Below are 22,768 nucleotides of genomic sequence, written 5' to 3'. Positions count from 1 at the left end.
CTTTCTCTGAACTATACATCTTAAACACGTGCAAAGATCGCACCCTAACCTTTTCTGCTCCCTTTTCAAGGGTTAGCCTTAAATCACTTTCCCCAATAGTGTTCAATTACGTTCTCACCTTCGGCCGAAAAGGCCAAATCCCCTTAAGTGCCTCCATGCGGCCACTATGCCAAAATTCACACAAAGCCGGGCAGGATGTACTCCATTTCAACGCCGAGCTAATTGTTATTGACTACCCTAACTTGGCACTTACCCGGTGTAGCATTTCACCCGAGAAAAAAAAAGAAACAAAAGTGGAGGAGCCATTGAACTTCACTTTCCAAAGGGTCCCCCGAAACCAATTCCGCACCAAAAACACACCCCAATGAAGCACTTGAAGTGTGGGCTCCCAACTACGACCAAATGATATGTTGTTACTGATCGGGGTGATGAAGCTCTTCTTCGGGCCGAAAATTGCAAACAAAACGATTTGGTGATCTCAATTCGAGAAGGTCTTCTCGCGGTAATTGGTGGTGCCTTTCGAGGTTAAAGTCAATTGTGGCACGAAATCGACTTGAGTGCGCCTAAAACCGGCCATAAAAATACGTCAGTTGCGCGCATCTGCCCAAAGTTCGAGCGCATTTCTTCATAACTGCAACGCTGACTGTAGGGGAGTTGGTGTAAAATTAATGAGACGATTTGTTTCAGTGTTTTGACAAAACATTGAATATGCCATAATGACGTCGGTGACCAAACGTCAAATTCGCCATAATGGCGGCGAATTTTATAGCAAGCAAAAAAATGGTTTACACCGCTCTCCCTTATTCAAAGCAGTGAAGCGAGCTTCTGTTGACCGTTGAAGAATCCTTCGATGGTCGCCCGAAACGGTTGATTTTTCAATTACGCTTAATCGCTCTCTGTTGCTTTTGTTTATAACAGCTGCGGCTTGGTTGGATGGGTCTTGATGTGTTTTCGAAGATCGCCGCGGCTAATGAACGGTTTTTGGGTGCTTCTTCGTCGAAGAAGGGGGCTGATCTTTGTGCATAGCTATAATAGATCGACCGGCGGTGGAATGTGCATCAAGGTTGCTTTTGGTACCGCCGAAGAATCGGCTGCAATTAATAACGTTTTAATGGAATGGTATCCATTCACTGGATTGATGGTCTTGCGAAGGGTTTTGAAGTCGTTTTTGGAATTGGTGGTGACCATCAATAAGGGTCGGCATTAGTGTGCTGAAATAGAGTTATTGCTCATAATAGGGTTGATTCTGTAAGTGAATTTTGAAGACCGCGATCGTAAAGAACTTTCCGTGGCATCAAAGCTCGAAAGGCACGTCGACGATTGTGCGAGTTGAAAAAATCATGTTTAATCATGTATTAAACAACAACATAATTTTGATTTTTTCGTAGCATCGATGCTCGGAAGGCACATCGACGGACGATAGTTTAAAATCATAATAAATCGTTTTAACCAGATTTACATAAGGCAAGTTAACTGTGTTAGCACACAACGGTACAATCGTTCAACGCAGGAAGTTACGCCACTCTTAAACGGAAGCACGATAACTTCCGTGACGCATCGTGGTCAACAACATCCGTTGATCCCCAAGATCTGCTCGCTCCCTCGTGGTCTCCATCGCAGGCAGGGGGTTCACACTTTAATTGAAAAAGAGAAACTAATCGATGCCCGAGAAATCGCTGTAAAAATTAGCCATTTACCTCACCCGAACGTGTTGCCTGCCTCCTCGTGGTTCAAACATTGAGGGGACCTCAGAGAGACGACCTGGACGGTCCGTCGTGTACTCCACGTCTGATGTTAATGAGCTTTGAAAGATGCGAGAAACAAACTAATTACGGAAACACACGCGTTTGCCCATCGAGGTTGAGCTTTGAACGTGGGCAGTGAGTTAGGGGATCCCGGGAGATTGTGCGCCATTAAAGTCGATTAAGGGTTGACATCGATCATCGATCGATATCTGCTGCGGAGACCAATGCGGAAGAAAGCTGAGGCCCCTGGGTACTTTAAATGGGGTATTTACAAGGAAAATAAGGGTTTGCGGTTTGGACGGCGCACACAGAGTCGGCAATTATTGACTTTCTCCCCGCGATCGGATTGATTTCGAATAGGGGTTCCGATGTCAAAGTGCTCGAAATGGAGAACTCGTTTTTGTTTGCGCTGGAAAAGGGAGAGTTTATTGTTCGTAAAGGCCAATATGAATCTAATTTTGTCATTATATCAAATATCTCATTCCAAGGCAAATGTCAGAAAGCCTGAAACAAACCTGGGCTGCGAAGTCGACTAATATCCAGAAACCGTAGTTGGACAATTTCAACAACTTCACAGCAAATAAAGTAGTAATCCAGCTGCATGTAAAAGGCCTGGTTGTAAAATAAATTTTGCATTATTTTATGAAATTCTGTGTAATATTACACCCTGAAATATTGTTGCAAAAAAGTCTCTCTTTCAAATAACGACACCAACAAATGGCAATTTGCCCCACAAAACCTTTTATTCTGCCTCTTTCATCACACACGTGATCTTCTTCCCACTTTTCTCATGGCCTTCTTTTCCCGTCAGCGCACCGCACCGATTCTTCCTCACGCTCACCCTCTTCCGTCGCCGTCCTCCAGCACCGCTCCGCGGCCACGTGGCTGGCCACTCAGCGACCGATGTTCACCGCCGTTCGCACTCCGGAACCATACGATTGTTGTCCGCCGCCGCTGGTTCTTGCGCGACACGACTCGCCGACAGGTCGCCTTGCGGCCTCGTGTTGCGGCCTCAAGCCGCGCGATTTGCTCCCGGCTCGGATGGGGCGTTTACCAGGTTCCAGAAGAAGAATCCGCCTTCCGGTTTCGAGCGCCGCCGCCGAGGACTCGGCACTCGCCGCCGGCCTTTCCCGTTAGCCAAGAACTGAACAAATTTGGCTCGCGTTGCGCGCGTCACAGGATTCCCCCAAAGTCTTCTTTTTTTTTTTGCGTCGGTTTTGACTTTTCCGCGACGATCGACCAGAACGCGTGTGTTCGCCTACTCAGGTTGGGAGGAACTCGAGCCGAACGGCAGATGAGCTGAACTACCCCAAAAACTCTCACGATCTCCACGCTCTCTCTTCTCGCACCTTTCTCCCGTACAAGTTCGCTCTCAGCTTTTGTCGATCGGACCGGAAATCGAGCGCGTGTGGTCGTGTGCTCAAGTTTGGCAGCCTTTCTTGTGTGTGAGTGAGGTGGCGGGGTACGTTTAGTGGCACAAAGAGGGGAATTCTTATGTTAATCAACTTAAGTTTAATACATTGTTTGTGGTTTCTATTCAAAATTTACAAAACAAATCTTCAAACGCTACACAACCCCAACGCAAAAGCTGAGTTTTTTGCGAGCTTCGAACAGTAGCTCGCAAAAAACTCGCAGACCTTCTCTTCTCTTGGGCACCGTGCCAAAATGCAACAAATCGTGTTTGCCGAAGCAACTAAACCTTAAACAAACTGAGGTACGCGAGCCTCTACTGCTCGCCAGATCAAAATTGTACAAAATCCTTATACTTAACTAAGCCCAATACGGCAGCGAGTCCTGCCAGAAGTGATTTGAGCGCCATCTTGATGGCAAAAACTCTTGGCACGGCCCCTTTTCCTCCTACCCAAACCAATCACAAATATTCTCGATCTGAACGAGCTTATGGCTCAAAACTCATCGATCACACATCGAACAATTATCCGGACAATTGCACTTTCCCTAGTCTAGCTCTTCCGTGTGGGTCTTTTAGTTGGGCGCCATTGTTGCAAAAAAGTCTCTCTTTCAAATAACGACACCAACAAATGGCAATTTGCCCCACAAAACCTTTTATTCTGCCTCTTTCATCACACACGTGATCTTCTTCCCACTTTTCTCATGGCCTTCTTTTCCCGTCAGCGCACCGCACCGATTCTTCCTCACGCTCACCCTCTTCCGTCGCCGTCCTCCAGCACCGCTCCGCGGCCACGTGGCTGGCCACTCAGCGACCGATGTTCACCGCCGTTCGCACTCCGGAACCATACGATTGTTGTCCGCCGCCGCTGGTTCTTGCGCGACACGACTCGCCGACAGGTCGCCTTGCGGCCTCGTGTTGCGGCCTCAAGCCGCGCGATTTGCTCCCGGCTCGGATGGGGCGTTTACCAGGTTCCAGAAGAAGAATCCGCCTTCCGGTTTCGAGCGCCGCCGCCGAGGACTCGGCACTCGCCGCCGGCCTTTCCCGTTAGCCAAGAACTGAACAAATTTGGCTCGCGTTGCGCGCGTCACAGGATTCCCCCAAAGTCTTCTTTTTTTTTTTGCGTCGGTTTTGACTTTTCCGCGACGATCGACCAGAACGCGTGTGTTCGCCTACTCAGGTTGGGAGGAACTCTCGAGCCGAACGGCAGATGAGCTGAACTACCCCAAAAAACTCTCACGATCTCCACGCTCTCTCTTCTCGCACCTTTCTCCCGTACAAGTTCGCTCTCAGCTTTTGTCGATCGGACCGGAAATCGAGCGCGTGTGGTCGTGTGCTCAAGTTTGGCAGCCTTTCTTGTGTGTGAGTGAGGTGGCGGGGTACGTTTAGTGGCACAAAGAGGGGAATTCTTATGTTAATCAACTTAAGTTTAATACATTGTTTGTGGTTTCTATTCAAAATTTACAAAACAAATCTTCAAACGCTACAATATGTAGCCCATCAGTATGGGAAACCTACTTGACCGAAATGTGAAGCTCACATATACGTTTATCCTTTCCATTTTTCATCGGTCTGATGGCCGAGCGGGCTAAGGCGCCAGTCCGTACTGTTGGTGCTGGGTTTGAGTCCCGTCGGTTGCAACTCTTTTTTTGTGTTTACAAAAATTGTACATGCAGCGTGTAATATTAAGTGTCTTTTTTGACGAAGGTGATGTGCATGCTTTTGCATGCGATTTTAACATCGGATTTTTAGTGTTTGTATGGGAGTTGTTGTTGAAGTCGATTTTGGTTGAGTCGGAGTCGGTTGATCTCCAGAAGCCGTAGTCGAAGTCGCTTAAGAGGATACCCAACTCCACAGCCCTGACATCGTCAGTTTTGAAAAACTGTTTCATTCAACTTCTGGAAGCCAATTTCAGAAAGGTCAACTTTGTATCCCATCGATCCGGTCATAAATCAGACCCTAACTGCATCTGACATACTGCGGCAGCTCGGTTCGTCGTGTTGATCCAACACGGATAAACCTGCCGGCCCAAACTCTTAACGACCCTGTAAACGACATCGGATCGGAAGCTTCATCTCCGCTCATAAATCGCACCCCGAAAAACGAGAGCTGATGGGACGACAGATCAGCGCCAAGTTCACTAACGAGCTACTCCACCAAACGGCTCAACTGCCGATCAAAGGGTGTTAAGCTGCTGCTGCACCCAAGGTAGTTCATAATAAAAAGAAAAACATGCATTTAATCCGAGCCCGATCAAAACAGCGCGCTGAGAAATGGTGCCGCAGAGTGTCAAGATTGGGCCGTTTTCATAAAAAATACCGTTCCCAGCTCGAGCGACACAGGAAGTGGCCGTTTTTGATGACGAACGGTCAGGTGGAAAGAATTTATGGCGAAACGGTAACAACGTTTTACGCACATTTTCCAACGCTCGTATTTTTGCTGAAAAAAACCTTTAACGCACCACTCTAAAGTATATCCTTCGGGCGAGAGGTAAACCAACTTTCGGGGACCTTAAAATGCAAATTGCCCTCACCGCCTGAGCATGGAACGACGGCCAGACTAAATTGATTTAGCGCCCAGAGCAAACTGCCAAATGGGACAGATTAAGTTATGCGTGGCGCGGAGACTGTGGCGGCCCGGGAACCTGTTGCAAAAGCCGGGGCTGATTATGTGTAATGTATACGATAATATCCCTGGGCCGAGATTGCTGAAAACTATTATGGCTTTAAAATGCGCGGTGTGGGCTACAAGCAATTTGGCCCGATTATGGGCGGTAATTGTGAGGGGGTCAAGAAACTTTAATTTTGAAAATGCAAATTATGCAGTTTTTCTTTGGAACATGCATGTGCTGGTAGAAAATATGTTTAAATCGAATGCTTGCTTCAAACAACATCAATACTACAATCCAGCATTTTACGTAAAATTACGATTTTTACAATCAGTTGTTTCAGGTAATCAAATCCAATAATTTAGGAAAAAGAAGACAACAATATTCTCCAGTTAATGTGTACCATTAATTTGTAATTTAGAGAACTACCGTCAACTGGGGCAAATTGGGACAGCAGTTTTAACCATGTTAGAGCACAATATTTTGATTTTTCTGGTTGGTTTCGGATAGAACAGTCACAGAACAAAATGTGTACATCCATTTCCAAAATTAAAATCTCTAAGTGCTCTTAAAACTACTGTCCCTATTCAGACTGTCGTCCCGATTCGCCCAAAATGACGGTACTCAACGATTTCGCAATTTTGAAATTTTCATTTTTTTTTATTTAGATGAAACTTTGTCCAAGAATTCTCTATGACAAAATAGACTTTTTTGCATCATTAGTTTTTCCATACAACTCTCCATACAATTTGAGGGGCTAACATTAAAATTGAAAGATCAGAAAATCGGACCATTACTTTCCGAAACATCGTCAGTTGAAAATTACAGGGTGAAACATAAGAAACATAATTTTCATCGATTCGAATTATGTGTGAGCCTGTATCTCAGAAACTAACTGCAAAAATACAAAAATAATACAAAAATGATGTATGAAAATTAAAAAATCTGTATCTTTTGAAGAAATTTTTTGATCGATTTGGTGTCTTCGGCAAAGTTGTAGGTATGGATATGGACTACACTGAAAAAAATGATACACGGTAAAAAAATTTTTTGGTGATTTTTTATTTAACTTTTTGTCACTAAAACTTGATTTGCAAAAAAACACTATTTTTAATTTTTTTATTTTTTTATATGTTTTAGAGGACATTAAATGCCAACTTTTCAGAAATTTTCAGGTTGTGCAAAAAATCTTTGAGCGAGTTATGAATTTTTGAATCAATACTGATTTTTTCAAAAAATCGAAAAATTGGTCGCAAAACTTTTGCCATGTTTGCCCACTTTTGAAAAAAATATTTTTGAAAAGCTGAGAAAATTCTCTATATTTTGCACTTTTGAACTTTGTTGATTCGACCCTTAGTTGCTGGGTTATTGCCATGCAAAGGTTTAAAAACAGGAAAATTGATGTTTTCTAAGTCCCACCCAAACAACACACCATTTTCTAATGTCGATATCTCAGCAACTAATGGTCCGATTTTCAATGTTAAAATATGATACATTCGTGAAATTTTCCGATCTTTTCTAAAAAATATTTTCAAAATTTTTAAACCAAGACTAATATTTCAAAAGGGCCAAACATTAAATATTACGCCCTTTTAAAATGTTAGTCTTGGTTTAAAATTTTTGAAAATATTTTTTTCGAAAAGATCGGAAAACATCAATTTTCCTGTTTTTAAACCTTTGCATGGCAATATCTCAGCAACTAAAGGTCGTATCAGCAAAGTTCAAAAGTGCAAAATATAGAGAATTTTCTCAGCTCTTCAAAATTTTTTTTTTCAAAAGTGGGCAAACATGTGCACTAATTAAAAAAAAAAGAAAAACTTCGACTATTTTCAAAAAAGTCACCTAAAAATGGATTTAACTTGAAAACGGTGCACTTTATCAAAATTTCACTAAAGTACTTTTGATTGCAAATTTGATTTTACATCGAATAATGAAGTTGAAACATTTTTGCGATCATTTTGAAAAAATCAGTATTGATTCAAAAATTCATAACTCGCTCAAAGATTTTTTGTACAACCTAGAAATTTCTAAAAAGTTGGCATTTGATGTCCTCTAAAACAAATCAAAAAATAAAAAAAAATAAAATAGTGATTTTTGCAAATCATGTTTTAGTGACAAATCACCAAATTTTTTTTACCGTGTATCATTTTTTTTCAGTGTAGTCCATATCCATACCTACAACTTTGCCGATGACACCAAATCGATCAAAATATTTCTTCAAAAGATACAGATTTTTGAATTTTCATACATCATTTTTGTATGGCCAGCTGCCAAATTTGTATGGAAAATTATATGGACAAACTAATGATGCAAAATGGCTTCTTTGGGCATACCGAAGGCACCAAAAAAGTTTTAGTCGGATTAATTTTTTCAATTCAATTGTGTTTTTATTAGAATTTAACAGTTCTGTTCCAGGATGTTACATTTGCAATTCAGAGATTTGGAGAACCTTTCAACTGAGATCAATTCATAAGCCTTTGCAGGGAGGATACATATTTCTGCGTTTAGATTTTGCTAACTGGGTGTTCTTTTAGGGAAAATAAATTTTGAGAAAAAACCCTAGATCTAAGTTTGGCTTAAAAACTAATATCACAGTTGTATTTTAGTCGGATTAAAAAATACAAAAATTAAAATTTAAGAAAAAATACCGATTTCGTAGAGAATTGCTCAAAAGCAAAATATAGAGAATTATCTCAGCTATTCAAATTTATTTTTCTTCAAAAATGGGCAAACATGAGCACTAATTTAACAAAATGAAAATTTCACTTAAGTAATTTTTGATTGCAAATTCGATTTTACATCGAAAAAAGATGTTGACAATTTTTTACGACCAATATTTCGATTTAAAAAAAACAATATTGATTAAAAAATTCATAACTCGGTCAAAGATTTTTTGCTCGTTCTGAAATTTACTGAAAAGTTGGCATTTGATGTCCCCTAAAACATATCAGAAAAAAAAATAAAAATAGTGTTTTTTGCAAATCAAGTTTTAGTGACAAAAAGTGAAATTAAAGATCACAAATTTTTTTTAACCGTGTATCATATTTTTTCAGTATAGTCCTTATCCATACCTACAACTTTGCCGAAGACACCAATCAAAAAATTCCTTCAAAAGATACAAATTTTTGAATTTTCATATATCATTTTTGTATGGGCAGCTGCCAAATTTGTATGGAAAATTGTGTGGACAAAATAATGATGCAAAATGGCTTCTTTTGGCATACCGAATGTACCAAAAAAGTTTCAGACAAATTAAAAATACAAAAAAATCGAATGACCGAAATCTCAGAGTATTTGTTTAACTTTGAATGATACTGTAGAAATTAAATCTATATTTTATTTTCTGAGTCCAGTTTAAAAAACCATGAAGTTTGATACCCAAATTGCAAAAAAAAAAAAATGTCTCCCTGTCGGAACACACCTGAGGGCACCAGTAACGCCAGGTTGTGGTCATTGTCATAGATGTCTAAATGTCATTGCTAGAGTCCAGTATTAATAATCATGAAGTTTCCAGCCACTTTTTTTGTCTATTTTTTTAAACATAGCTCGAGACATGAACAAATAATAACTGCTATCATATTTTGACACAAAAGACACAAAACTCGGCCAAAGCAGACCATAAAAAGTACAATAACATCTTTTCGAGTGCTTTTTTTAAGATTCTTAGTTAATTACAAAAAAGATTTTTGGTGCAATATATATTTCTACGATTACTCTTATTTAATATTGCAATATTCTGGATTCTGAATCAGTGCCATGCCATCAGAATTACTCTAAATTTTCTTTTAAATTTGGTTCAAAAACTGATGTTTTTATTACTTCCCCTTTTTTGTACAAATCTAAATATAAATACTTGTCAATTCCAGAATTTCTCCGTTATTGTTTCCATAAATCAAACCTAGTAATCGATTATCCGGATAGTTTTACTTGAATATTAGCAATTTATCCGTAATCCACCTGATTGTATGAAAAAAAAAGATTATTATCGAGAAATCGGACGAGCATTTGGTAAGTCATTTGTGGATGGAGTCAAAATGTTTTTTTTTTAATCTATTTTATAACTTTAACTTTTTATAAGTTTGTTTTAGAACATTTTTCAATAAAGGCTACACTTAGTTGGCTACTTTTCAACATTATTTGTAAAAATATGATGATGTTATGCATTACAAAATCCATTAGGATAACAACCATAAAAATATGTATATTTTAAAGCCAAATAAGCACATAAGGACAACTGGATGCCATTAACTTTACCATGATTTGCAGTTATTTTCAGCATAGTCTTTAGATGGTGCCATTTATTTGTTCAAATCAAGTTTAGCAAATAAACCTGACATCCAGCTTGTTACCACATTCAGCTCAAATTAGTTTCACTTTCATTTCGTGGAATGTCGCTTGTTAAAAAGCCGCTGGTATCATTTTATACAACCTTCGCTATTTTACATTTTGCTCCTAATAAACTAATTCAATGGAACCGGGAAATGTCTCCTTCTATTCAAACCAGAAAAAGCGCGAAACCGCTAACCAAGTGCCATGTTGCTCCCAATTATCGAGCGGGTCCCAAAATGGTCATCATAAAACTATACACACTACGACGGATCGAAAGCAAAAGTTGTTTGAGCCCCGTGTGAGAATCTCTCTTTTCGCGGAACTGATTAACGGTGGCGCTGGTCCGGCTTATGCAAATGAGGTGCCACTTTGCCTACGGTCAACGGGGGGTTGGACCCCCGAAATCCGGTACTACCGCGTAAAAGCTGCTCTCGTTTTCCCCTTAAAAAGAAGGGGCTTTTGGGGGTAGATAAAGAAACTTCCAGGTTTCAAAAAGCAGCTACCACGAAGTCTGTTCGAGGAGAATGTCAAAAAAGAAAAAAATATAAAAACACAAATGATGACGGTCATAAAGTGCAGTAAAACGTTAGTTTATTGCCCTTCCGTTTCCCCGGAGGGAGGGCGCAGACGATGGCGACGACAACAACGGTAATCACGTGGAAAGAGAGCGGATTAATTAGATACCGTGTTGTTGTGGTTTGGGGTCGTTCTTTTTTTTTTCTTTCAGATATTTTGCGCGATGCCTTTTTGAAAGGCCATCGTCGAGGTAATTTATGTTAATTTTCCTAACCATTTTCCCTTTGCGGCACAAAACAATGCCACAACAACTCATGTTTTTGGGAGGCGACTAAAGACGGCGAATCTATTCAAATTCTAATTTTGGGGAGCAAATTGTAAGCTGCGGATTGATGCATATGATAATAGATAACGTGGTTAAGTTTGGGTTTTAAACGTTGTTCACTAGGTTGATTTGTGGTTCTATTCACAAATTAAAAAATGATCTTAATTTATTTTCAGGTATAACATTTCGTGCTTTGGCCGTTGCAAACATTTTTGAAAGTTTATGCTCCTTCAAAGTCGGCCCAAAAAATTAGGGGCCAAAAAACTAAGAAAAAACTTCAAAATTGTAATGGAAATAGAAGTCTAATCAACTGAAAACAACTTGATATGTACCAACACTTTTGCCGAAGACACTAAATCGATCAGAAGTTGCTTATCAAGAAACTAGTTTTGAAATATCCGCAGTAACAGTTCAATAGGGCGTATCTGCGTTTGTAAACAAGCAGTCTATCCCTGTCTTACTTGACGTGAACTGTCACTTGAGCAAAAGGGATAGACTGTTTGTTTACAAACGCGGATTCGCCCTATTGAAATGTTACTACGGATATCATCTGTCACATCCCAGCTGCCAAAATTGCATGGAGACTTATATGGGATAACCAATGATGCAAAATGAATACATTGCACAGTAAAAAAATTCATGGTAATATTACATCTGGGAAGGGGTATCTTATATGTCAGAATAAAATGTGAGCAACTCTTTACCAAAACCGGAAATGGATTTTATTTGTATTTTTTTATTTGGCTCAAACATTTGGGCCTTCCCTATGACCAAAAAAGCTTTTTTGTGTCATTGGTTCACCCATACAAGTCTCCATACAATTTTGGCAGCTGTCCATACAAAAATGGTACGTAAATATTTGAAAAAATGTAAATTTTGAGTAAATTTTCTGATCAATTTGGTGTCTTCGGCAAAGTTGTAGGTATTGTTGAGGACTTTTGAGAAAAAAATAGGTACACGAAAAAAAAATTGCCGATTTTTTCATTAAATTTTTTTTCACAAAAACTAAATTTCCCAAAATAAGTATTTTTTATTTTCGAGATTTTTTGATATGTTTTAGGGGACAAAACTACGTAACCTTTAAGCTATAGAGAAGTATGGTCAAAAAATCTGCCGCCAAGTTATAATTTTTTGAAAAAAGGGATTTTTGGAAAAAAAATTAAATGTCATGCAAAAATAAATTGAATTTGCAATCGAAATGTACTTAACAGATTTTTTCATTAAAGACTTCGTTTTCAAGATATAGCTACTGAAAATTTGATTTCAACGAAATATTTGCAGTTTTTCGATTTTTAAAAATAGTGACCATGAGTGACCCTTTCTTAAAAATATTAGATAATTTTGTTTTCGAAAATATCGAAAAATTTCACAAATGTTTCATGTTTTAACATTGAAAATGGGACCATTAGTTGCTGAGATATCGACATTAGAAAATGGTGGGTTGTTTGGGTGAGACTTAGAAAACTTCAATTTTCATGTTTCTTTTTCTTTAAGCCGCTGTATCTCAGCAACCCGAGGTCTAATCTTCAATGTCTCTTATACAATTTCATAGCAAATTTTATGAACTTTAAAAAAAAAACATTTTTGGAAATGGTCACTCTTGGTCATTATTTTTAAAAATCGAAAAACTGCAAATATTTCGTTAAAATGAAATTTTCAGTAACTATATCTTGAAAACGGAGTCTTTTATGAAAAAATCTGTAATGTACATTTCGATTGCAAACTCAATTTTACATAAAAAAAATAAGTCAAATTTATTTTTGCATAAAATTTATTTTTTTCCGAAAATCAGTATTTAAAAAAAAATAAAACTCGGCGGCAGATTTTTTGACCATACTTCTCTATAGCTTAAAAGTTGCGGGTTTTTGTCTCCTAAAACATATAAAAAAATCACGAAAATAAAAAAATACGTATTTTGGGAAATTTAGTTTTCGTGAAAAAAAATGTTAATAAAAAAATCGGCAATTTTTTTGCCATGTACCTATTTTTTCTCAACAGTCCTCAACAATACCTACAACTTTGCCGAAGACACCAAATCGATCAGAAAATTCACTCAAAAGTTACAGTTTTTCAAATATTTACGTACCATTTTTGTATGGACAGCTGCCAAAATTGTAAAGGTGAACCGCTGACACAAAAAAGCTTCTTTGGTCATAGGGAAGGCCCCCTCAAAGTTTGAGCCAAAACAAAAAATACAAAAAATAAAAAAGGTCTGAATCGGCCGATTTTGTAGAGAATTGCTCATGTGTAATTTTACCTCTGAAAATGTGTAATTTTACCACTTTTCTGGTGTAATGTCACTTTTTCAGACTAAATTGAGATAAAATTTAGTTCATAAAAGAGTTAATATTCAACCTTCCCAATTTACATATTTTTTACTGTGTGGTCTTAGAGAAGCCCCTCGAACATTTTTAGTGAATAAAAAAAAACAAATTAAATCCGATTTTGGTTTTCGTAGAGAAATTGCTCTCTTTAAAGGGCTGTATCTTTGGCCTTTTTAGACCAAATAATCTATTATTTCAGAACCTCCGGAATTCGGAAGTGGTCACTTGGCCACGGAGATATTCCGGATCCTTCTGAGCTAGGTTTTTGTCCGGGTATGCAACCGAATCTTCAAGTCATGATTTTAATCATTTATTACCTATTTATAAAAAAAACATTACCAATTTGCTCCAAAACCTATTCTGGTTCCTATTTTGGCCACCTTGTATTGCTAGTATTGCCAAGTATTGCTTTCAATATGTCAAAACACATGGATTGTGGAACAAGAATTAAAATTTAACATTCACAATACGATCTGGTTCTGTTGAGCTACATTGCCATCAACCCGGTATATCCGTAACATGGTTCGAAGGTCCGTTTTCGTTTCCTTTTTCTGCAAAAACTGAAACAAAGTCTCGATAATTGTCAATACAGCTGTTTGACCTCAATATTCGCTTCAATTAACATGAAACTAGGACACTCTGATTGTAAATTGCCAGTTCTGCCACAGATTGACTTTATAGACCTGGTTGATCAATCCAACGGTCAATTTGCATGACCAATCCCTGAGATTGAACGACCGTCTAGCGTCTCATCAGGACTGTCTCAACAGTCGATAAACAATCCGCACTGCCCCGTGTATGGTCCGTGACTAATCATAACATCGCGTCGATTTGCTACTACTCATTGCGTTCAAGTGGGTCTAGTCTGGTGTAATCTGCAGCAAGAAAAAGTAGCTATTCCACGCGATCTTGTAGACGAGTTGATGTCCATGCTCGATACCGCCGCCTCGTTTATCAAGAAGATTATTACACCATCATCAGCGCGCGCGTACAACTTGAATCTCCGATCGTAATAGTACATCAAGAGGAGAGCGTCCTCGCTAGCTCCGCTGCTCCAGCCAACGCCAAACAGATGCCATAATATTTTAATGAATTAATTAAATTCAGCGTTTACTACCCACCACCACCACCTTGGCGGGATCATCCGACAAGGTCCGGTTGGTTGGCTGCCGCTACTACCGGACACTACGGACTGGACGTAACTGGACTGGAACCGCAACAACGTGACCAAGACTTCGGAACTTCACACGCTGAGCGGTCAGCTGTGTCTACTAGTAGAGAGACTGATGCGTGTTTTTCCAACTGGTTGTTGATTGCCGAGTTGCCGGGCTGAACGATAGTGAGAGTGAGCGTTGAGCGTGGAGTCCCGTGAAGACTTGCTCTACATGTGTCTTTTGCCGGTGTTCACTCGTTAGTTTGGGGGCTGGAACGGACACGGAATGCTTTTTTTTGGTTGATAATAGGGGATTGAAGGTAGCTGAGGGTGGTCTGAAGTGATTTGATAAGAAAACTTTTGGGATTCTACGATATTGTTATAACCCTACAAAATCACATACAAAACCGTTGTAACAGAAATTTTAGAGTAAAACTGACAACACCCTCCTACCAAAACCCCCTTCAATCCCTCGCTCGATCTCGCAAACTCAAAGTACATATCGCGTATGTTTACGTACAACAACCTCCAGTCATTTGATTTGATTAGAGGCTTTCGTCCCCAATCGGCAGAGCTGCTGCTGCCTTTATCATCATTCACTCCGACGTCGCCCCTAGCATTTCTTCGAGGTGTCTTCCCATGACGATCTTCGACGACTCACCCCAACGTTCGTCAGACAACGTGTCGAAGCGTTTTTCCCAACTCAACTCAACGACGGCCGCGAGGCGAGGTTGGGATCAAAGATCTGTAATAATAATAACGGAGGAAGAAAGTGAAATTTTATGTTGTAATGAAACGAAACGGGCCGCGAGATACGTGCAATCTTTTGCATTTTCCCCACGACAGAGCGACCATCAAACCATGTTGGTGTTTGGGTTGGGTCCAGGAGAGTTCAACGTGGCGCAGGTTTTGGCGTTGTTTTCACTTTTTTCGGCGAACGCGAGGTGCAGCCAGACTTTTGCATGATGTGCGATCGTAATTTTTTGCTTTTTTTGTGATCTGAGGGTTGCTTTTGGGGTTGGTTTCAAGGAGTAACTACGTAGCTCAAGTGCCCGGTAGCGGTAATGTGGTCGAACTAGCTTTTACTGAGCGTCGTAAAAATGTTCAAACACCCCAGCGTTTGTACAGAGTATCTATTGAAACCCAACATTATAGCTAACATCTTAACTAAAAGTCACTGGATTGTGGTTTACTTCGGGGTTGGTGGTCTTAGGAAAAGAGAAATGATGTGGTTTATCGTTTCTTCAAATATTAGCAAAGCACCGTCGAGATGCTATTTATGACATGGTGTTGTAAGTTAGATGACCATTAGTGTGTCCCAAAAAAAGCATTGTTGCGGAAACCTTCGAGCTCACCATGATTTGATAGGTTTTTACCTCAGTAAAAATGTTTTAAAAATCCTTAAAAATCGCTTTCACTATTTGCGTTTTGGGACATGTCATTTTAAGGGAAATTTAATGTACTTTTCGAATCTACATTGACCCAGAAGGGTCATTTTTTCATTTAGAACAAAGTTTTTCATTTTAAAATTTCGCGTTTTTTCTAACTTTGCACGGTAATTTTTTTTTTGAGTGTAACAATGTTCTACAAAGTTGTAGAACAGACAATTAAAAAAAATGATATATAAACATAAGGAGTTTTATAAGCATCACGAGTTATCGCGGTTTTACGAGAAAAAGTTTTAAAAAAGTTACTTTTTGCGTTTCTCTTTGTTCGTCGTCTGTGTCTGTCGCGGGTGACCATGAGCGGCCATGATCAACGACGACCAACTTTAATAAAACTTTTTTTTCGTAAAATCGCTATAACTCATGATGTTTATAAGCAAACCCCTTATGTTTATAGATCATTTTTTTTTGTAATTGTCTGCACTATGGAGTAGCGAGATACACTCAATTAAATTAAATTTGATTCGACTATCGAAGACTTCGGACTGGAATTTTGACAAAATGCACCGTTTTCAAGTTATAACCATTTTTATGATGAAATTCTAAAAAAAATCGATCTTTGAAAACAAAAATCGAAAGGCTGAGAAAAAACTCTAAAATTCTTATCTTGAACCAAATATTTGTTGCTAAGTTATAGCTTTGAAAAGCATCAAAATTAACAATTCATTAAGCCCTCATTTTTCAACAGAACATTGTTTTTTCTTATTATTTTCCAAATTTCGCAACAAAAAGTATCACAAAGTGCTTTAATAGTAGTTTTTGCAATTCCGTCGTGAAACTACTTACTTTTCCTGTCATTATTGAACGACGAAATAGCCTACTTTTCTGTACCAAAAATAACAGAATCGAATAGCAACACTTTTCAAAATAAATGCTGAAAAGTTCTACTTTTCAGCACTGAAATGGGTGCTGAAAAGTTGAACTTTTCAGCACTTGTTTCGAAAAGTAACACTTTTCAACATTTTTTTTATTTAAACGATTTATTGACAAAATACATGAAAATTCGACTTAAAATTTCACTCAATTGGTGTTTTTCGAAATTGCAAAAAATATTGTATGGAACTCGTTGCAAAACTTGATTTTTTCAGCACTCGTCGTATTTATCCAACTCGGTGAACCTCGTTGGATAAATGTACGACTCGTGCTGAAAAAATCCTCTTTTTGCAACTTGTTGCATAAACTACTATTATGCAACAAGTTGCAAAAAGAAGTTTTTCCAGCACGAGTCGTACATTTATAAATACGATAAATACAGGGTGACCACTCAAATCCCATTTTCATATTCCCGACTTTTTCCAGACTTTTCCACAGAGCTCAAATTATAGGCATTTCTTATCTTAATTTTAAACAAAAAAAAAACTCTTTATAAGAAAAGTCAATACCAACCACCGAAAAAAAGATTCTAATTTTTTTTTTAAATCCAACTATTCGCAATTTTTGTAAACACAGAAACTTAACAACAAATAAAAAAATATTTCTAAAATTTACATTTATTTTTATGATTCAAAGTAAAAACACAAACAATTAGTCTTTGAGAATAATCGAAAGTTTAACAATACTTATAACTTCCATGTTATTTTTTAAATTGGAAAACGTAAAGTTTTTACTACTTCGATTCAACTGGAAATGGCAAAAAGTTAAAGATAACTGAATTAAAAATTTCATTCTTATTTTTTTTAAACTAATCCAGTTAAAATCAAAAAACGATTAAAACATAATTGCTGCTATTATTCTTTCAAAGGATTTAGAAAAATATCAATATTTTTTTTTTTGCCAAGTTCCATTTTTAATTTTGTATTTTTTGATATTGAATTTTGTAATCAATGTTAATTTATGTAGTGGTCAGTATTCAACTGTTTTTTTTTCAATAAAAATTGAGTTTGATCTCCTTTATATTTTAAGCAAAATGTTTGAAGAGACAAGCAATTTTGCTCAAAATTTCTTGGTTTAATTTATTTGCAATTTCAATATTTTCTTCATGTTTTCAAAACGTAAAAAAGTTTTTAAATTTTGGATTTTATTAGATATTTCAGTTTTCCGAAAACTGAAAATCAACTTTATCTATAGTAGGTGATTTTTTATTAATTTATTTTATTAATTTATTATTAATTAAATAGAGTTATAACTCTAAGCTGGCCATTAGGCATTAGGCTATTTTTTTATATTAGTTTTTCATTAACTTTTCTTCTTGTTTGATATATAAAAATTAATAGAGATAACTTGATTCATAAAAATATTATGAAAATCTGTGTCAAAGGTGTATTTTGAAAGTCTCAAACAGCTTTTCCATACTCAAATATATTGAAATAGTGAAAAGAACTTTAAATTTAAAGTAAGTTACTAAAGCAAAATTGAATGAATTTAATTTGAACTCCCGACTTTTTCCCGATTTTTTGCGGATTTTGTCGAAATCCCGACTTGAGTGGCCACCGTTCTAAACAAAAAAATATCGAATAATGTTGCAATTCAGTGCTGAAAAGTTGAACTTTCCAGCACTGGTGTTGAAAGGCATTAATTTTCCATTTTGTTATTTTTGGTAGGGAAAAGTAGGCCGTTTCGTTTCTCCAAAAGGACAGGAAAAGTTGGCAGTTTCACAGCGGAATTCCAAAATATTATTATAGTTATGCTACTATCAAAAAAATGCAAAAAGTATCAATGAATTTATGAAAATATTTTTTTCTTAAAATTTCAAAAAAAAAGTGTCCACGTGGTTTGTGGAAGGTCCCTAATGGCAACTCCATAAAAATCCATGAATATTTTGTAGCAATCTCAAGATATTCGAGAATCTGTATCTTGAAAAGGAATTTCCTAAGCGCTTTAGTGTGTTCATTAAGTTAAGAAATAGCCACTCAATCCGATTTGTGACCCCGATACTCTTCATGGGTGATTCGTGACAAGGTTGTCAACAGTTAGACTCTTAAAAAAAATCAAGCATTTTTGGTCCACGTTTTCCAACAGCCAATCTAATTGAACAAAAGTAATCTGTAAATACAAAGAGACGAGTTGTTCCTTTTAATTCCGCTATATATTTTTAATATCTTGACAGATACGTATTTTATAAGCCTACAAGTAGTCGACGGAATACGCATCTGTCAAGATATTAAAAATATATAGCGGAATTATAGCACCTAAACTCCTAAACTCGAGAAAAAGGGGAAATTTCCATGCAAATTCCCCCTTTTTCTCGAGCTTGGGAGTTTAGGTGATAAAAAACGACTCGTCTCTTTGTATTCACACTTTTGTGAAAATAAGATAAAGAACGATTTGTAGTCACTTCAAGTGCGATAACCTGACAATGTTTTTTGTCTTTTCGGTCATGTCTGCAACATAATTCATCCGTTATTTACTTTAACTCATAAGTCGGCATTTTTGTCCACTAAACATAATAAAATTGAAAAAGGTAGGATATGAAGTTTATTATTACCGATTTCCAAAAAAAAAAATCAATTTAAAATGTGGTTGTTTGGGGTAAAGTTACAACATTCTATTCAAATTCGATTAGAAATCCATACTCAAGGTATAGATTTTCGAATATTTTCTTAGCAAGTTTATAAGTTATTGTGTACCTATTTAATCCAGGTGACTTTAGCTTTGATATAAAACGCTTACAAATTTATATTGAGACCTGTGTGAACAAACTTGTGGAGCAAAATGAAGAAAGCTCGAACTGAAAAAACTTTTTGAAAGCATGAAAAATTTAGCTGTTATTATAAGCATAACGTTTCAAATACTTAACAGTTTGATTCAGAAAACATTGATGCTTCAAAAAACGTACACAAATAAGCAACTGCCCTCTTCAAGATTTCAGCAGCTGCCTCCCAAAAAAAAAATCCCGTTTTATCTCTGTGACATTTTCGTCATCCTCCCAGTTACTCATCTCAAGCCCCAAGGCAAATGCAAAGTTGGCATGAGAAAAGGTTTCAAATTCTTTTCAACTCCTCCGTTCCCTTTCGGAAAATAACGAGCTTGCGACCGATTTTCGACGGTCCAAGCGTTTATTATTATGATTTATGTCGCATCTCGCTGCTGTGTGTAGCGAAAAAATAAAATCCCCCTAAAAAAAGCACACCGGCTCTGCAAGAAGCCCCCCGAAAAAGTAAACAGATGTGGTGTTTCGGATCTTCGGACATGGCTTTTTCACAGCACATTTTGAAATCCAATCTCGTCTCGCTCAGCAGCTTCCTCACCACGTGTGGTTTGGCTTTTTTTCGCCCCAAACTGTGACATCGGAGAAATCTAAGTCGCTCCCGGCGGGAGTTCCGCTGAAAAATTAAGCGGTTTTTTGTTTGTGTCCCCAAATTCAGCCTCACTATACGTTTGAACTGACCTGCAAAAACATTTCACGGTGGGTATTATAGCCCGCTGGAAGAGAGTGTTTATCGCGATTAAATGTGGGTTTTTTTTCTTCTTTTATTTAAATCCACCATCAAATTTCGTTATTTTAGCAAAAAATTCCACCTGAAGCTTCTGAATGTCGCGCTGGGCTTTCGGTCAAAACTGTGGAATCTGAGAGCAAATAAACTTTTTTGTCACGTTTTAATGTTTCGCTGCGTGGTTTCCTTTGCTTACCCTGTCTTCGAAGGGAGGGCAAAATTCCGTAACTATTTGACGCCGTTTAGCGTTCCGTTAGGAACACATGGCTTGGGGCCACAGGAAAGAGATCGCATTTTTTTGTTGTTTAAGGTTGGTGTGGGAGTTCGATAAATGGATTTGCTTGACTAACGGTCTGTACTGATTTTTTTTTGGTCCAAGTTCTTTAGCAGGCTGATAATAAGAAAAAAAACTGCTGAGCAATTCTCCACGAAAACCGGAAAGGGATTTCGATTAAATTGTTTATTTAAAAAAACACAAATTTTGCCCCTTTTGAATGTTAGGGTTGAAACCGTTGCAGATTGGGAAAAATAAGAGTCAATGAGATCATGAAATTTCGGGTAAGTAGGATTCCCATACAGATGGACTACATATTTCTGCATGTAATATTACATGAAATTACATAAAATAACGCTACATGCAGCTGAATTGATATTTTTTCTGCTAGTAAAATTAATTCTCAAATGGCTATAACTTGAAAACGATGCGTTTTGTCATAATGTATAGTAGAGGAACAGCATCTAATACCACAGTGCCTTTAATGTTGGCATATCAGCATTTTGACGTTCAATGACAGCTCATAAAAAAGCGTTTTCAATTGAAATAGCGTGATAAATAACACAACAGAAAGTTTCTACCAAAAGTGTTACAAAATAAGTTGTTTAAATAGTGAAAATCAGTCAATCTACGAGTTGTACATTAATCTATCGAGTTTTTACCGAGTTGGATGAATATGAGTGCTGAAAAAATCAGGCTAGTCAATTCACGTTCAAATCAAAACCAAAGTACCGTAAAACCCCTTTGATAGCCTGTGACATTTTCGTCAGACTTTGATAGGTTTGCGATTATTCCGCAAAATGAAGAGTACAACTAAAATACGTATGGAATGGTTTAGAAACATACTGACCGTGGTAGAGAAGTGTTCAAAGTACCTCAAGAAGAACTTTTCATAAAATTTTGACAAGTTTAAAAAGTTAGTTAACTGTTGATAACTGTTGTTAGTGTTGATGAAAGTCATTATTTAAACTTCTCAAAGTGTTATGGTTTTCTCAATGAACATGATTTTTAATCGGAAAACGGAATGCATTTTCGGATTCTTCGGACAATTTTCCACTAGGAGATGGTTAAAAAAGTTTGTAAATAATAAATAATATGTGTTTTTGAAACACAATTAAAAAAAAACCCCAAAATTATAGGCAATTTCAGTTGAAAAAATTTAATGTAAAATGTGAAAACTTGTGATTCGTGCTTCGAATTCAGTATAAAATGCAATATAAATCGATAATTTTATAAACAAAACTAGTTTTAACAAATTTCAGGCAAAATTCCGACTTTTTAACAATTTTACCTAAAATTTATATGACACATTCTCCAGCAATGTACACCTGAGGATGAAATTTTGAAAAGCGTGTATGAGCTATTTGGATATTTTTCCTCGATTCTAGACTACTTGAAGCTTCAAAAATCATGGTTTTCATTAATTGATCATTTGAATATCATTTTGTACAAGTTGGTTAAGTTATGCATCAATTCGTGATAAAATCATCGTTTTAAAACATTTTTCTAAAAACTCCTGGTTTTCAGCGAAATAAAATCCAAAAATTAGTCTTTTGATTGCATTTTGTTGGTTTATAGATGTACTAAATGGAAATTTCATGGATTTGCATTTTATCTTAAGTTAAGTATTTTTCGAACTAGTGTAAGTTTACCATTTTATTGCGTTGCGACGTCACGAAAAAGGTACAGTTGTTTATGCCAACAAAAAACTAAATATTCAATCATTTTGATATTTCGGATGCTCTTTGTATTTGGAAAGAGCTTTCAAATGCAACCTAGAGCGACTAAATTGGTTGTCTAGATCCAAAGTTACAACAGGTTTAAGTTTGCGTTGCAACGTCACGAAATTTTAAATCATGTTGGTCACATGGCAAAAAAGTGTATGCGTAGTTGATTGTTGAAGATAAAGGGCTACTAAATATTATATATTTTATATAATGTTTCCGAGCATATTTACAGAAGAATTGTACATGGGTCATTCACAAATTCCGTCACTTAAGTTTGTATGCAACTCGAAAAAAGAAGGTATTTTATGAAACTTGTTGAACAAATCAAAATAGACCGATGTTCACAAGGGGGAAAAATTCTAAAACTTTCAAAAAAGTAATCACGTGGTTACTGGATGGCCCCTTTATGATAAACTGATTTACGTGAGGGTTCATTCTAATACAACGCAACCAATTTTTTTTTATTCCAAACCCTTATGTTGGCCAAATTACAGTAAAATTCACTAAATAATAAAAATCAAGTGATTCTATTGTTTTTTTT

At 37.1% G+C, this 22,768-nt stretch overlaps 1 protein-coding gene across 2 annotated transcripts in view; it reads right to left on the bottom strand.

The window, feature by feature from the left end:
- Positions 1–22,768, bottom strand: part of LOC6054195 (ankycorbin) — a 108,715-nt gene that overhangs the window by 69,751 nt on the left and 16,196 nt on the right. The window contains exon 1 of one of the 2 annotated variants that reach the window (XM_038253799.1): positions 15,070–15,128. The exons of the other annotated variant lie outside the window; for it this stretch is intronic. The gene's annotated coding sequence lies outside the window, so the exon portion shown is untranslated. Of the gene's footprint in view, positions 1–15,069; positions 15,129–22,768 lie in introns of those variants that run through there. 2 annotated transcript variants of the gene reach the window in all.

This window comes from Culex quinquefasciatus, chromosome 2 (genome assembly GCF_015732765.1).
Source record: "Culex quinquefasciatus strain JHB chromosome 2, VPISU_Cqui_1.0_pri_paternal, whole genome shotgun sequence".
NCBI classification, from domain to species: Eukaryota; Metazoa; Arthropoda; class Insecta; order Diptera; family Culicidae; genus Culex; species Culex quinquefasciatus.
This window is presented reverse-complemented; position numbering and strand designations above follow the sequence as displayed.